The sequence below is a fragment of the Lissotriton vulgaris genome, unplaced genomic scaffold (genome assembly GCF_964263255.1).
Source record: "Lissotriton vulgaris unplaced genomic scaffold, aLisVul1.2 SCAFFOLD_3108, whole genome shotgun sequence".
Taxonomy (NCBI): domain Eukaryota; kingdom Metazoa; phylum Chordata; class Amphibia; order Caudata; family Salamandridae; genus Lissotriton; species Lissotriton vulgaris.
The window spans coordinates 15,206-30,343 of record NW_028255248.1 but is presented as its reverse complement, the minus strand read 5'-3'; the positions used below and the strand labels follow the sequence as shown (position 1 = coordinate 30,343).

General features: G+C 43.1%; 1 long non-coding RNA gene across 3 annotated transcripts in view; it reads left to right on the top strand.

Moving 5' to 3' along the window:
• The window catches only part of LOC147659187 (uncharacterized), a 117,638-nt gene extending 104,093 nt beyond the window's left edge, over positions 1-13,545 (top strand). For all 3 annotated transcript variants that reach the window (XR_015307298.1, XR_015307300.1, XR_015307299.1), the window contains one exon: positions 13,347-13,545. This is a non-coding gene — a long non-coding RNA (uncharacterized LOC147659187). The remainder of the gene's footprint in view (positions 1-13,346) is intronic.
• Positions 13,546-15,138: the final 1,593 nt, after the last annotated feature.

The following is a 15,138-nucleotide window of genomic DNA, read 5'->3' as shown; positions in this document are numbered from 1 at the left end:
GGCTTTGGGATGTGGGCCCATGATGAGTACTTCTGTTTTGTCCGTGTTGAGTTGGAGGCAGCTGCTTCTCAGCCACTTGACGACAGCTTCCGTGCCTTCTTGGAAGTTATGTTTGGCTGCATTAGCTCCGTTGGGTAGGGAAAGGATGTGCTGGGTGTCGTCTGTGTATAAAACAATGTTGAGTCCATGGGTTCTGACTATGGGGGCGGGAGGAGCCATGTAGATGATGAAGAGCATTGGGCTGAGGGAGGACCCCTGGGGAACTCTGCAGGTAGCTGATGTAGGGTCCGAGAGGAAAGGGGGAATCTGATTCGCTGCGTTCTGCCGGAGAAGAAAGAGTAGATCCAGTCTAGGCCCTTGTCATGGATACCTGCATTGTGGAGTCTGCATATTAGTATGCAATGGGATGCCGTGTCAAAGGCTGCTGAGAGGTCGAGGAGGATGAGGGCTGCTGTTTCTCCTTTGTCCAGTAGGGAGAGAATGTCATCTGTTGTGGCAAGGAGGGCAGTTGCTGTGCTGTGTTTTTTTCTGAAGCCGGATTGAGATGGGTCGAGGATGTTATGCTCTTCGATGAAGGTGGCGAATTGGCTGATGAAATGCTTTCTCAATGTCTTTCGCTGAGAACGGGAGCAGGGAGATGGGTCTGTAGTTTTTGAGGTGAGGGGAGTCCACCGAGGGCTTCTTCAGGAGAGGGTTGATCTCAGCATGTTTCCAGTTGTCAGAGAAGGAGGCATGCACCAGGGATCGGCTGATGGTGTGGCGAAGCATGGGTGCAATGGTGTCGGAGGCTTAGTTAAAGATGTGGAGGGGCAGGGGTCCGTGGGAGCCCTGGAGGGTATTGACTAACCCTGGGCGTAGTACTTCGCTACGCCCACAGAGTGGGCGTAGTGTTGCCTACTTCGCCATTTGCGAAGTAGGTGTAGCAGGCAACACTACGTAGCGAAGTTGCCCGCCACCCGCCTCCCTCCCGCCCTCCCTAAATAATGTTTTTAAAAAGAATAAACACCACTTACCTTGTTGGCTGCGTCTCCCGGGCTCCCTCTGGTAACCGCGCCGCCATCTTGCATACTAATGCACATGCGGGGCCGCCCGCACATGCGCTTTTCTCACGAGAAATGCGCATGCGCGGGCGGCCGCGCATGCGCATTAGTATCCAAGATGGCGGCGCGGTTACCAGAGGATCTATGCTTTTGTGGACAACACATTTTGAGTGAGGTGCTTAGACTGAGTCCATGCACCCCTGTAGTACATGTTGGCCTAGAGACCAGATAGCTCACAAAGCCACCATAGCCACCCCTAACGCAAACAGGGAATGAATAAAAACTGGTACAGTTTCCACACCCAGTAAATTTGTGTGCAGGTACACTTGACCACTTACAATTGTGCTGGGTGGAATTCTTTCATAAAATCTGCTCCGTACACATCCTAATAAGGGTCCATGTCATTTATGGGCACCTTGCAAGTGGATTGATTAGCTAAAGATCCTATGAGGCAGGAGAACCAAAGAGAGTTCCATTTCTTGTTGTGCACTTCAGAGCGGCCATAGTGGCAGGGTGGCGCTCTAGTGCTCAACAATACACAGACCTATAAAAGGCACTATGACATCTACGCGCAGCAGACGCGCGCAGCGGGTGCGCCAAAGGCAAGCCCGTCTGCGCCCTTCCGCGGCCGGTCGGGGTGAGGGACTATGGATCATGGTCAAAATTCGACCTATTCTGCTAGCGAGTTAACTTTACTGAGACCTTCTGTCCCTCAATGCCCCTCCCTGACCCCCAATACTTCTCGCCGCATCTCTATCAATGGCATCTTTTGGACTTCATCACCCTATCGATCTATGGAACTTAGTGCCGTCCCATCCACTACCCCTATCTTCCCACTAAACCTTTAATGGATCTCCACTGTATATATCTGAATACCCGCTCCCTGGTAAAGCACCAACTTGATATTTTTTTACTCCTTGTCTCTGAAAAACCTGATATATTGTTGCTCACAGAAACTTGTCTGACCCAGGACTCATTGCCTGATATCCTTGCAGCACTCAATTCAGATTATCACATCTTAGCTACTAACCGCACCCCTGGTAAAACGGGCGGCGGGGTGGCAGCCAACATCCATAAACAGCATACTTTTGTGGCTCTTCCCCCCGTTGTCCTGACGGAGACTCAGAACTTAGTTATCAAACTTGATACCGACAGTGGGGCCCTGGTAATGGACCTGGTCTACCGTCCCCCTCAAGTTATGGCCACTTTTCCAATCAATTTGGGAGAACAATTGGCACCCCTTGTTGTGAATTTCTCTAAAACCCTCCGGGTCGGAGATCTAAACTATTGGTTTGATAACGACGCAGGTAGACCACAAGCAGCCGAACTCCAGGAACTACTCCTAAATCTAAATCTGGCACAACACATTCACTCTCCCACTCATGAAAAAGGTCATAGCCTTGACCAAATATGGTCCTCCAATCTTTTACTCTTGCCTCCTGTTATCACACCTTGTATATGGTCGGACCATCATTTAATCCAATTTACTACCACCATTAAGGGCTATATCAAACCTCTACCCTTAGCAGGAGGTGTTACCAGAAAATGGAAACCTATAAACTCTCTCGCCCTTACAGACACCTGGATGTCTACGTTACCTACAACCTTTAAGGATGTAGATATCATGGAAGGAAAAATTATGGACTGGCTACTAGCAGCCACAGACATTCATGCACCACTAGTGAAATTCACTCGTACACGTGGTGGGGATGCTCATAAATGGTTCACCTCTGACCTAAAGAAATTAAAACTTGATTTACTACAGAAGGAAAGGAAATGGAGAGCTAAATATACCTCGCAAGATAAGGAGGAGTTTGTCACAAAAAAATTATTTTAAAAAGTAAAGCTGACTACTTCTCAACAAAAATACTAAATTCTCAAAATAAATCAAAGGACATTTTTAACATAGTAAACGACCTATTTAACAGTGAGAGAGCTGCCCCCATCCAGGTACCCACTCAGGAACTCTGTAATTCACTTAATGAGTTCTTCATAGACAAAGTCTCCACTATAAAGAGGAACATCCATAGTCCACATAGTGTGGAAGCGATAGATGACCTCTATTATAATCCTCAAATCCTTGATGCCCTTCCCCCTATTGACTCAAAAACTCTATCAGAGCTTCTTGCCCGGGTTGAAACCGGGTCATCAAATGATATCTGTCCACCACATATCTTGAAAGAGATATGCTTGGCCCTACCAACGACCATTCTCCCATTCCTGAACGATTCTCTTTCACAAGGCAAGGTCCCTTGCAACTTCAAACCCACATATAAAAGAAACTCGGGGCAGACCCCTAAGATATGGCCAACTACAGGCCTATATCCCTCCTCCCTTTCCTGTCTAAATTACTTGAGGCCCACGTGTCTAGATGTCTGTCAAACTTTATTGAACTCTCAGATTATCTAGAACTGAACCAAGCCGGCTTCCGTCCCTCACACTCTACGGAGTCTGTGACTCTCGCGGCCCAGGATACCCTAAGAATTAATGCAGACAAGGGCATCCATCAGGCTTTGGTACTCCTTGATTTGTCGGCCGCGTTCGACGCGGTCGATTATAACATACTGTTGAACCGTGTCGAGCAGGCCGGCCTCAGGGGTCCCGCTCTCAGATGGATAGTGTCCTTTATTACCAACCAGACGCAATCAGTGAGACTTGGAACATTTACAGCCCCAAGCATATCTTCCTTCTGCGGGGTGCCGCAGGGTTCATCGCTCTCACCACTTTTATTCAATCTCTACCTCCAACCCTTGTTACACTCTCTAAAAGGCCGTAAAATTACCATCTTTAATTATGCTGACGACCTGCAGTTGATAATCCGCTTAAATTCCCCTGACTCTGTTGTCGAGTTTCAAGCAACAATGGTACATATACAGCGTTGGATGGACTTAAATGACCTTAAACTCAACCCAGGCAAGACAGAATTAGTACTGCCCGGGAACGAGTGAGATTAGCTGGGGCCGTCACTTCTGGCCTACCGATATGCGCTCTCCTCCTATGGCGTCCAACTCGGTTAAAAGCTTGGGGGTGATTCTCAGTGCTGACCTTTCACTTAAATGACAGGTGGGAGCTGTTGTATCCTCTAGTTTCTTCCAACTAAGAAAAATTAGGAAAATTGCACATCTACTGATCCACTCGGCACTTGTGCAAGTGGTAATAGCCCTTGTACTCTCTCGACTGGGCTTTTCGAATGCCCTGTATCTTGGTCTTCCAGTGGGACTCCTAAAACGACTCCAGATGGTCCAGAATCAGGCGGCTAGACTGATTTGGAAACAACCTAAATGACAGTCAGCAAGGCCTGGCATGGAGAAACTACACTGGCTTGCGATGGCCCAAAGGATTGCTTTTAAGACAGGATGCACTGCTTTTAAAGCCCTACATGGCAATGGTCCTAAATTAATAAGAAATATGATAGTCAACTACAAGCCCCAGCGCAATTTACGTTCTGCCCATCTCAGCCTAGCCACCACCCCTTCGTTTAACAAAAAAAGGCAAGGAGGCAGCAGCTTCTGCTATCTAGCAGCCACTTTCTGGAATTCTCTACTTCTGTCACTTAGGATTAGTGACAATCTTTTGGGCTTCAAAAAGCTTCTGAAAACATGGCTCTTCAAGCAGTCCTACTGTTAGGAATTGTACTTCTGTCTCCCCGAAATAGCACCAAGAAACCTATGGGTGTACGTGCGCTTTAAAAATAGTTAATAACATAACATAACAGAAAGCACCCCGCACTATAGCGCAGACCCATGCCTGAGCACACCACACTTGTCCCTTACCAGCCCTGTGAGAAGAGGCTATGCTGCTTGCGAGGTGCAGGAGTGCCATAAATACATTTAAGCCATCCCTGGGCTAGGCCTGGGCGAAGACCACGCCAAGACTAACAAGACGAGCCTGTCTTAGCCCATCATAGTCCGGAAGAGGACAGCCGGCCCCTCCCTCTTGTTCTTTTTGTTCTACGGACTGTTCCTTCGTTAGAGGTGGCAGTGAGTCCTTCCCAGAGATAGCCGTGGCTTAACATACGTAGGCATTTTTGGTCCTTGTTTGGAGGAGAAGATTCTTATTTAGTGCACAGGGAATGATGAATGATTCTTTTAACAAGATTAGGCCCTCTGAACCAATAAAACTATGTTTCAAGTACTGGTTTGAACTTAGTATACAACCTCCCAGTTTAAGGATGGTCTCATAATGTTTGACCTGGTTCTAAAAAACTGTTATTGCGGGCTATGAGACCACTGTGAGAAACAAAGTAAGAAATAAAATATAATAAGAAATAGTTTTTCTGTGTTGGCTCAAAAAATGTGAAAGAGAAAGGCTGCCAAAGCCTAATAAAGACCACAAGGGGTCCACGCCTGACATTAATGAATTATTCAACAAGGGCAATGAGGCTATTGAAATTCAGATTACCTCAGTAAAGGAGACCCTGAATTTAGAAAAACAGGCGGAAGTGGTGATGTTGAGTATTGGGGCCACAGCAGGAAAGGTTGGCCATGAATGTCAGACTGAGGTTTTAAATGGTCAATTTCCCGTAAATGGCTGCGTCCAAAATGTGTCTGATCATATGTTAGTGGCCAGGAATGTGATACCCAACCACCATCGAAGTGCCCCAGAAATCCAGAGATAGTCCCCAAAATTGCTGAGAAATATAGAAATTGAGGTAAGAGGGGAAAATCTATTAGTACCCAAACTAATAACTCGACGGGCAATCTCAGTAAGATAAACAATAAAATTGATGACCTAGATAAATTCATTAGAAATGCCATAACTAACTTATCAGAAAGAGTGGCCTTAATTGAAGAGACCTTAAATAAATGCTCAGCAACTCCAAAGCGTCATAATAATGGTAATTCACTAAGTAAGCATACAGATACAGCAAATCTCAAAGGCAGTGAGACAACTTTTTTGCGACCTATTCAGTTAGTACCACAGAAAGACACACAATCTGCAGGGATACGTTGTAAAGAATGCCATATTATACCAGGTTATATGCCTCCTTTTGAATTTACAATGACCAAAGTGGACCTAACTTGACCTAGTACAAACACAGTGAATTTTAATAAAGGAATGAATTTCAGGGTGCATATATCCACCCATTCAAGTAATAATCAGCCTACCCCTCTTTTATCCTTAAATAGGCAAAAGCCAGAATGTCCTTGCTGGATCTTCCACCAGCAGCTACTCCCCCTTGCACTGTTATTTTGGCCAATGTTCCTAAATTGTTGTCCCATGCATTAGAACCCTCGGACGCTCCAAGGAATAAAGCCTTGTTATGGCTGGGTACAACAACAGGGCTAATGGAGGTACTTTTTGCTGAATTCAAAATGGTAAGAAGAGTCAATTGGATTGGCAGAGACAGAACATCCCTTCAGGGTGATTGTGTGGTAATAACAGTTAAAACCCCACATTTTGTTCAAACTATCTTGAGGAGAGCAGAAAATCAGTTTATCAAGAGCCAGGGCATCAATGTAGTGCCATTGGGATATTTTATCAACCACCAAAGGAACTACATACAAGAACAGATAGGAGAGGTTTTTATGTTTGCCATAGATATAACGTCCCGATCTCTAAGCGACAATTATGCAATCCACACAAATGAGGGGTGGTAGTTCGCATGTAACACCAGATATACATGTACATATTCCCAAATATCCAATATTCCTATAAGCTTTCCAACCTTTTCATGCCTAAAGAAAGGTTTTACGCCCTCTATACATGGCAGAAGGTTTTACCTCAGATACAACATTAACTCTAGAGACATTTCCCATAACTATAGATCCACATAATAGAGTAAATTATATGAACAACATAGGTAATAGTAAGGATCTTTGACATGTTCTATTTTTGAACTTGGCAGGTATTCAATCCCAGCTTACCAATCCCCTATGGTTAGATTTAATAGGGAAATTTAACATATTATGCCTTCTAGAAACCTGGGCGGAGAACACTATGCATATCGACGGGTATGAAACATTGCATACCGCTGCAGTACCATGGACTTGCGGGAGAAATAAGGGTGGGTTATGCATATATGTATCCAACCGTGTAAATGCAAATAAGATTGAATTTAAGAAATCAGAAATGTATTACCCGATTGTGACATATGGCATTGACAAAATGCATGTATAGCTCTGTTGATTTTTTATAAAAATATCCCATCAAACTAGATTGTGGGGGAACTAAGGAATTTGAGTAGTGACCTAAGTTTTATACAGAACGACAATATATAACATGAGTGAGTTATTTGGGATAGAGATTTTAACTCTGCATTGTGCCTGAATACTGAGGGGGACATTGTTAGAATCACATCTGATGATGGAACTAATCGTATTAATTTTTCACATACAACCTTTGGCAAATATTTAAATGAAATTATGTTTTCACTTCATCTTGGTTTTGCCAATGATTTATGTTCTCCCTCAGTCCCTTCAGTCATACCTTTAACAGAAGAGGGATATGTTCAACCATTGATTTTATCCTTCTGTCAAACAGGCATTTTAGCAGGCTTAGTTCTGAACAAAACCAATATCTAGTCCCTATGCTGGCCTATGGCGGACTTGACTGAATTTTCAAGGTCACTACTAACAAACTGTAAATCTGTCCCTTTAGTTTGCATTGAGGAGACTACCCCAATGCTGACATTTTAAACACACAGATCACTAGAGATGTTAAAAAGACCTTATTTGTGGAGACCAACACATCTTACAATAGTAAACAAGGCTGGTTCAATGCCAAATGCACTGAAGCTTATAGTAAACTGAAACAAGCTTCACAAAAGCCTACTAGAAATTGACAAGAAATTAAAACGGCATAGGGGATTATAAATGTACTCTTAAAGAACGCAGAGGTGTGTTAAGAGAAGAAACATGGGCAGCAGTGCACCATGCCACTTTAACCAAAGAAAATACGGCCTTTTGGAAGTTAGTAAATGTCTTTTTTCTGGCCCCTCAAGATATACCAACCATAGAGATAGCTAGATGTAATACATTCTTTCCCGAGTTTAACACCGGAAAGCTTTGGAAAATTGGCTCAGCAGGTCAAGTCTGGGTCTCCGGCTGACCCTTTACGGCTAGCTCTGTTCAGAGACCTAACATCATACGGTCTCTCGCCGGTTTGCTCTTTGATTAACACCTCATTAGCATCCGGCGTGGTTCCAGTGAAGTGGAAACAGGCGGTAGTGATGCCCATCCTCAAGAAACCAACTCTGGATGCTGGTAAACCTGAGAACTACCGCCCTATCTCACTTCTCCCGTGGCCAGCCAAAGTTGCGGAGGCGCATGTTAATTCTGTCCTCTCGGACCATCTTCTACAGGCTAACATCTTAGACAGCACGCAGAATGGATTCCGTGCGGGGCATAGCACGGAGACAGCTCTACTTTATATGGTGGAGCATCTACGCTACATGCTTGATGCGGGTCAAACGGCAGCGCTGGTGCTATTAGATCTGAGCGCCGCCTTTGACACTGTTTCCCACCCGATCCTTCTGCTATGCCCGGAGGAAGCTGGCGTTACCGGCCCTGCACTCCAGTGGTTCCGTTCCTTCCTTGCCAACCGATCTTTTTGCGTGACCGTCCCGCCCCATCAGTCCAAATTCCATCCTCTGGATCTTGGGGTTCCCCAGGGCTCCTCGCTGAGTCCCACCTTATTCAATCTATACGTGAGACCGCTGGCTGAGGTTGTCAGGCACTGGGGTATGACCATGGTGTCATATGCCGACGACACTCAGTTAGCGGTTACGATCAGCGGGGATGCGGATGTGGATGCCCCTAGATTCCAGAATGGACGCCATCTGGATGACTTCCAACTGTCTCCAGCTGAACGCAAACAAGACGGAAATTATGATCTTTGGCAAGCATACGGAACTCTGGGGGGACAGGTGGTGGCCGTCGGATTTGGGTCCTACGCCAACTCCGGTCGCTGAGTTCAAAAACCTTGGGGTGTGGCTCGACCCAACTCTCACCTTTGTCTGCCATACTAAGCGCACAGCGGCCTGCTGCTTTGGCATCTTGCGTGGACTACGGCCCGTATTAAAATTTTTCGATGCTACCACCAGGCAACTTGTGATTCAGGCAACAGTGATCTCTCGGCTCGATTATGCCAGCGCCCTTTTAGTGGGATTAAATCAGGCCGAAATCACCCGCCTGCAGCGCGTACAGAATGCAGCGGTGAGAGCTGTCGTGGGCCTACCTAGATTCTGTCCCACAACTAACACTTTGCGCACCCTGCATTGGCTACCGATTGCGCGAAGGATCCAGTTTAAGGTTCTCTGTGTAGCCTATAAGATTCTCAAGGGATCCCCTGCTTTGATTCTTTCTAACCTTTTGTCCCGTTATGTCCCGGTCCGTGCCTTAGGATCTTCGGACCTAGAACTTGCAGTCGTCCCCCGTTTTAAGCGCTGCCGGGCTGGCGGCCGTTCATTTCAAGTACGTGCCGCAGTGTTGTGGAACTTCCTTCCCCTTGAGATTCGTGCCCTCAGGGATTTGCTCTCTTTTCGTCGAGGTGTTAAAACTCTCTTGTTTCCTTAGATCCTTCCTTCCATTCTGTCCAGTTGTGTTGTGTTGCTACCTTGTCGGGCGGCAGGACGGTCCTTTGCTGGAGCATCTGTGCGCGTAATAAATGAGTTTAACATAACATAACATATTACCGAGGACCAATGGTTAGACCATTATTCGAACAAGTATAATAACAATGTATAGGAGACATCAAGGGTTACGTCAGAATAATTTCATGAGATATCTTTACCCAATTACTATCCTATGGATGTACATTTTACCTGAGAAGATGTCAACTGTACCCTTTTTTCTTTTTTCTGATAGGACCTTTATAAATCAAATTTGTCCCTATAGGGCCCTCTGCTAACTTAAGTGATAGCAGCATATTGCTCTTCCGGCTTTATCACAACTTGGTTAGAATCAACATTGGTCCTACTTTTTAAGAAAGGAGACTGTCATAACCCTGCATGCCATTGACCAATATCATTTCTAGATTCCTTGGTCAATGTGGTGTGACGCATTATACTGATCAGATTACAGGATTGGGCTGAAGACAATGGCATCATAATTGAGCTGCAATTTGGCTTTTGACAGGGCCTAGGCATGGTCGAGCAGGGTCTAATCTTATGTATCCGTTTGAGAAAGTACACACTGGCCAAGCAGGTAGGCTCTATCTGGCATTTGTAGATTTAACTGCAGCCTTTTACTGCATCATACCTGACAAACTATAGAAGATCTTAGAAGATATGGGTGTGGAAACCCCACTTATTCACTTCTTGAGGCAACTGTATAGTGATGAAAAAACAAGGGTTAGTTATGAGACCAGTGGGAAGTGTACAGCTATGTTCAAAATATGGAGAGGGGAAAAACAAGGATGTGTTTTGGCACATTTTTTATTTGCATTGCATAATAATGAATTAGGTCAAGTCATATCAAATCAGTGCTAGGACCTGCCACAAATCGATAAGTGTTCTATACCCGCCCAACTGTATGCAGACAATGCTGTTTTGATATTGCGGATTCAATTGGGGCATCAAAGGCTTGAAACTAGTTTTTCAACATTTATGCATAATTTGTGCCTTAGAGTGAACACCTCTAAAACTTTTAGCGTGTAATGTGGGAAAGATATTGCGAAATGTAGAGACATATTTATTGAAAACAATAAAGTTGAATTTACCAAGAGATTTTCTTATTTAGGCATTCTTTTTGACCAGAAGGAGACACCGTCCCAGGCTGTTCAAGCAAAACATTATTAGTTATGAAAGCTACTGCTGCACTTGCCAACTTTGCCAGAAAATTGGGAACATGACCTGTCATCGAAAAATGTGCCTCTATGGCAATCTACGGTACAGGCGTCTGGGGCTATGCAGACAATCTGGCCCTGCTGTCGCTAAAGAATGACTTTTTTAGATTTTTGTTGGCAGTCCCAAGTAGTTTATCTACTCATACATGTCATTCTGAACTAGGGATGCTGCATATATCCGACCTTATAAAAATACAACCCATTTTATCATGACACAGGATATGGTCCACCCCTAAATCCAGATTTAATTGGGATATTCTAAACAATAGCTTAAAATTACAATGGGCCTCTAGTACCCCATAGTTAAAATATGTCAAAATTTTTTTTAATGACCTTGGGTACCCAGAATACTTTGACGACCCTGGTACCATAATTACAGTTTCAAGAAACAATGTAAAAATATATTGTTAGATGCTCCTTGAGACACACAGATTCTCAACCAAAATATTAAAGGCAGCAATATAGGCGAATCAAATTATGTTAACCACCTACTGCATTTAGCTGCATCATGACTATGTGCCCATGTGATGATAAGTCTCCACAAACAACAATGCATGTTCTTTTATTTTTAAAATGAAATGTTATTCTGTACCAATAAAGAGGTGGATTTTACCACTTTTTAAGCCTTCTTAGTCCTAGACAATGCAATCCTGTGTTTTTTAGTATTACAATTTTTAGAGAACAAACATTTCCCAAGGTCTATAGATTCATTCCTAAACAGTGCAATTAAATTCAGGAAAACTATTTATATATGAATTTCTCATAACATGTTATTTACAGTAGGTTTCTTTTAAGGCATGTTATTGTTAGTATTTTTAGTGGTTTCCTTTAATCTTGAACTGTTTATAATATTATTTGATATCATTTGCTTTTATGATTTCATTGTAAAAATCGAATAAAGTTAATTTGAATTGAAATGAGAACCAAAGAAAAAACTAGCTAACACTTCCTTACCTGTAAATGTGTTTTGGATTAAGTAACCTATCTTATATGGATGTTATGTAGAAGATGAGCCCTAAAATTGACAGGATAAGCTGAGCTATAGCCAAATCGAGCAAAAGGGTCTTGTTTGCACTAAGAGCCGGTGTATGAGCTGATCCCTTAAAATATTTGCCATATAAATCATGCAGCAAATATTATGAAAAAATGATGATAGTTCCTTAAAAATTAAAGAAATATATATTTGTGAACATGCTGAAGCATTTCACCTTAGTACATAAGAGTGCATTACTGCAATTAGGGGCATTTGCTAAAAGTGATATTTGTTAAGCAGGACTCTAGAGTGATCTATTCCCGCCGCTCCCCCAGCCTGATGACTTTGCTATTAGTGAACTATAAGTCAAGTCACATCACATGCACCCTAAACCTGTTCTACATTTTTATTACATATTGAACAACATTATAGAATATTACATCAAAGCAAAGTGGTTTTTATACAGCACAAATCTCGAGCTCATGTAGTTTAACCCCTTCGCTGAGGCACACTGGAGCTGTGCTTATGACGAGCTGAGCTCGTCATGAACAATTGGAAAACAAAGGACCCAGCACCGGGGGAGGGGGCGGGGGGGGGAAGTCATAGCAGCCAAGTGTTAAAGTGTTCTCTTAAGCAATTATGAAGAAAAAATACACATTGAAATCTCAGTTCATTATAGGGCTTTAGAGGCCAGGAGGAGCTGAAGCTGAGCACCTGGCTTGAGCCTTCTGAGACTCACTCACTTCTTGGTGAATATAATATTAAGATAAAGACTTGAATAACCATGGTGCTTTCAGTGGAGGTGGAATACACATAGCCTATTCCCCTGTTCATTTAACAGGATTCAGTCTGTGACTGTCTGGTTAAACACACAGACACATGCAGAGATCACATTAACCAAATGTACTGTCCTCTAGCATAAAATAATACATTCCACACCAATTACTTTAACTTGTATTTAAAGTGTATACCTTGCATTTTATATGTATTTACCTGAAGGCTGAAAGGACCACAAAACAGTTGGAGTATTTTGTTCCCATGTAGCTCCTCCACTCTCACATTCAGGGTCATAGTTCCTATATTTAATGTACTTCAGTTTCTGGCTGATCTGCAAAGTTCTTTGTAGAAGGCTGTCACTGCGCCCCATCTGCAGCGCAGCCCTGTATAGCCCGGTCTAAAATGCCCAACAGGGGTGGCTGAAGCCCTTTTAGTACAATTTGCATCGCATACCTGTTCTGACTGCATATTGCTTAGTGGTGTCTGACTGTTGCCACATCATCAGTACTTTCTGGGAAAGAAGCTTGCTGGTGGATTTCCTAAAATCCTAAGGGGAGGTTTGAGCTACAGAAGTTGGAATTGTGTGGGGACTTTTCCAACAATACATGTTGATAAATTTGTGATGTGTCATATTTTGCAAACTGAGATATTGGACATTGCTTTTGTGACTCTCTCCCTCAATTTTGAAAATAAGTTGGATATTATCATATAGGAAAGTTTCTGTACGAGAAATCAGAATGACTCATGAGATTTGTGTTAATTCCTTGCAGCCCTGAAGAAGCATCCATAAAGGCAACGAGATATGTGCTGGCTTTTAAGACGTATCTCAACAATTTGTCCAATGCAATGGATTTACAGAATTGCTATTCAAGTTATTTTGTCTGAAGAATATTGGAACATTGCAGATCTTCAGTGTGCTAAAAATTTCACATGAAACAATTGAGTAATAAATAAATTAGTGTGATTTCATGTGTTCTTTGGCATGTATTATTTTTTTTTCTCCCCATTGGAAAACAATGTTTAGACTTTGAAGAGAATATCAATTGGGTTAACAACTAACAGTGTGCATGAGCCAGCATGATGCATCATACATTCTTAACCCATTTAAGTTATATGGATTTTTTGTAATAAAGGATTAGCACAGTGCCACCCATGCTGAACTAGAAAGGGACAAAGTATTTTTCCATTTCTACAGGAAAGTCTTTAAGCTTAGGATTAGCACAGTGCCAGCCACATCAAGCTGTAAAATGACAAACGCTGTTTACCACTCCATACGCAGTATTACAGCTTTGTATTGGTAAATGGTGTCCAGCCCAACCTGAAATGAGTAGAGTCAACTACTGACATGTGTTTATTTATTTATTTATAAAGTTTTATATAGAGCTAACAAGATCCCGAGGGATATCAGAGCGCTTTACAGTATGATGGGAGGAAGGAAAAAATGCAATATCCATATCAAGTAGGAGGGAGAAGAAAACAGGAATGGTCATATATTACACTAGAATTGCACACAGGATGGTAATGTAATAAACAGGTGTAGGCGGGCAGCAATAGGGAGTCGCAGTATGCAGTAAGGGGGAGTGGTATCAGATGAAAGTACAATGGTAGTAGGAGCAATGTCAACGGGCACATGAGTCTTGTCCTAATAGGAAAAGTATTTGTTCATTAGGAATCTTTTGGCTTCCATTTTGAACAACGTTGATGAGGAGATTCTGCTTACTTCGGGTGGAAGAGAGTTCCTTATGTTAGGGGCTCAGTTGCAACTTCTCTTTTTGTTAAAGATGAGTGGTTTCAGCTGGAAGGTAGAGGCGCTTCTTGAGGCTCTTACACTGCAAGATAGATTACGTTTTTGCGCAAGGTATGTAGGATTGTTGAAGTCTAAGAACAACAATTTTTAAGTGAATTTGTGCTTCATAGGGCAGCCAATTGAGGGATTTTGGGACTGGGGATATATGATCTTTTCATTTGGTGTCTGTAACAAGTCTAGCTGCAGCGTTCAATGAAGCCCTTAGTGAAGGCAGGGTGTATTTGGGAAGGCCATGGAGGGTAGTCTAGCCTCAACAAGACAAACACTTGGACCACCTGCTTGAAGTCACTTAAAGGAAGGAAAGGTTTGATATTTGTGAGTGACCTTATCAAGTGGTTTGCTCCTTTGCATACATTGCTGATATGATTTTTCATGTTCAGGTGCTTGTCAATGGTGATACCGAGACACTTGGCTGAGTCTACGATGAGAGGAGTGCAGTTGAAAGCATTTAGGTGACTCAGCTAGAGGGATGTGTTCCAGAGGGGAGATGAGCAGTAATTCAGTTTTGGAAGTGTTGAGCAGGAGACGGTTCTCCGTTAACCAGTTTTGGGTAAACACTGGGGTAGTATTTAATGAGATGATGTTTTCTGAGGATGATGTTTTCAGATATAGTTGTGTGTCATCCTCGTACATGTAGAAGAGAATGCCCATGGAATTTAGAGAGTTTACAAGAGGTTCTAAGAGATTCCAAGAAAAGGTTGAAGAGTACAGGAGATAAAGCGGACCCTTGGAGGATCCCCATGAGTACAGGAGAG